Raw genomic sequence first — 2,551 nt, forward strand, 5'->3', positions numbered from 1 at the left:
AACTTTAATCTGCTTGACTGCTGATGGGTGGGGCTGGGTTCCCTCCCTGTTGGTTGTTTGGCCTGAGGCAACCCAACACGGGAGCCTACCCTGCTCTTTGGTGGGGCTAATGGTGGACTCCGGCAGGGCTCACACCAAGGAGTACTTCCCAGAACTTCTGCTGCCAGTGTCCTTGTCCCTGCAGTGTGACACAGCTACCCCCTCCTCTGCATGAGACCCTCCAACACTAGCAGGTAGGTCTGGTTCAGACTCCCATGGGGTCACTGCTCCTTCCCCTGGGTCCTGATGCGCACACTACTTTGTGTGTGCCCTCCAAGAGTGGAGTCTCTGTTTCCCCCAGTCCTGTCAAAGTCCTGCAATCAAATCCCAGTAGCCTTCAAAGTCTGATTCTCTAGGAATTCCTCCTCCCTTTGCTGGACCCCTAGGCTGGGAAACCTGACGTGGGGCTCAGAACCTTCACTCCAGTGGGTGGACTTCTGTGGTATAAGTGCTCTCCAGTCTGTGAGTCACCCACCCAGCAGTTATGGGATTTAGTTTTATTGTGATTGAGCCCCTCCTACTGTCTCATTGTGGCTTCTCCTTTGTCTCTGGATATGGGGTGTCTTTTTTGGTGAGTTCCAGTGTCTTCCTGTGGATGACTGTTCAGCAGTTAGTTGTGATTCCGGTGCTCTCACAAGAGGGAGTGAGCACACATCCTTCTACTCTGCCATCTTGAACCAATCTCCTCTGGCGGATTATTTTGATCGCGTCCAACCTTCACTGTACAATGAAGGCAGCAGGGAAAACTGGTTCACACCAGCCTTTCAACATATGTCTTTTTCCTTAGGATAAATTTCTAGAATGGAATTACTAAATTAAACATGAAAGATTATGAATATATTGAAAGTTTTTGTTTCATCTTTGATGTCGTTTTTAAATATAACTTATTGACCATGAATTTACTTTATCCTCATAAAACGCTCATCCCAGGTCAAAAAGCTAGCAATGAGACGCAGACTAGAGCTGGGTCTCCCAGCCCCTACTCCACAGTCTTTCTGTCACACCCACGGCCTCTGCAATGTCAGGTCCAGAAGCCCCGCTCTTTAACAAAGAAATGCTTTTTCAAGCCATGGAATCGTGTCACTGCACTAACATGTCCACCAGCTCCAAAGAAGCAGAGATGAAGCTGGTCCTGATCACTCTGCAGTGGACAGGGAGCCTTTCTTCTCAGTAAAAGAACTGTCAGGGGCACAGTCAACAACTCTGCGGAAGGAGGGAGAATCCAGATACTCATGAGAGCAGAGGCGGGCGATGGGGGCTGCCCAGTGAAATAAGCTGTGAGCTTTGTAAGTCAAGTTCCCCAGAGTAGTTCCCATAAAAATCATTACTTTAGGCAGAATAGGGTCTGCCTTCTAAAATTATTTGAAATTATCTAAAAGCTGATAAACATTTGTATTAAGCACACCTCACACAATGCTTCTTTTATATAGAAACCTTGCATCTTTCTAATTGATGATTTCAACTAAATACAACGTGCTTAAAACACATAAAAATAATTTCCAGACATCAACAGAATGATGCAGGAAAAGGATAAACATAATAATATTTTTTAGGGACTTTCCTGGTGGGGCAGTGGTTAGGAATCCGCCTGCCAATGCAGGGAACACAGGTTCTATCCCTGGTCTGGGAAGATCCTGCATACCGCGTAGCAACTAAGCCTGTGTGCCACAACGACTGAGCCTGCATGCCATAGCTACTGAAGCCCACGCGCCTAGAGGCCGTGCTCCGCAACAAGAAAAGCCACCACAATGAGAAGCCCGTGCACAGCAATGAAGAGTAGCCCCCACTCGCCAGAGCTACAGAAAGCCCACATGCAGCAATGAAGACCCAACACAGCCAAAACTAAATAAATAAATTTATTTTAAAATATAATATATTTTAAATTACAAGGTTTAAGTACACAAGTCAGTATCACACACTTCTTGGTTAAAGAAAATAGCCCAATACTCATTTGACTGGGAAAAGCTGAGAAGTCTGGCAATGTCAAGTGTCGGGAGGACGTGGGAGCAGGAAGCCAGGCCTGCAGGTGGACATGTGGATGGGCCCCACTCCTGGGAGAGGCAGAAGGGAGACTTGCTGAAGTTCATCCTCGGGATAAAGGTCCCCAGCCTTGGCCGAGGCTCATGGTGAGCATGGCGGCCTGTGAGCCGCCCCAGGGAGGCCTCCATGCCTATGCTGCAGAAACGGGCGAGCAGCAGCACTGGGGGCTGGGGGCGCACGTCTGGGTTGGCAGCCAGGGAGGGGGCAATTGCTGGTCCCACTTGGGGGCACTGGAGAGGAAGAACAAGGCAACTCTACGCTCAGCGCTCAGCGAGGATGTCGGAAATAGGAAATGGGGTGAGGACACAGGGTGCCTGGGACCTGCCTACAACAACCCAGGGGAAGGAGCAGGGAATGGGGGCACGTGAGACCAGACATCTGTGAGAGGCACTGTTAGCCTGCAGGAGGGCACTGTACTCATTATTCCAGTCTCCACTCTTGCATAATGTGCATAATAATGAGTCCAAAAAAA

At 48.9% G+C, this 2,551-nt stretch overlaps 1 protein-coding gene across 24 annotated transcripts in view; it reads right to left on the reverse strand.

Annotated features, from left to right (window-relative positions):
- Positions 1–2,551, reverse strand: part of PRELID3A (PRELI domain containing 3A) — a 103,845-nt gene that overhangs the window by 68,022 nt on the left and 33,272 nt on the right. The gene's annotated exons all lie outside the window — the stretch shown is intronic.

The sequence above is a fragment of the Delphinapterus leucas genome, chromosome 14 (genome assembly GCF_059928025.1).
Source record: "Delphinapterus leucas isolate spDelLeu-1000000601 "Yukka" chromosome 14, BTC_Dleu_Yukka2, whole genome shotgun sequence".
Classification (NCBI taxonomy): domain Eukaryota; kingdom Metazoa; phylum Chordata; class Mammalia; order Artiodactyla; family Monodontidae; genus Delphinapterus; species Delphinapterus leucas.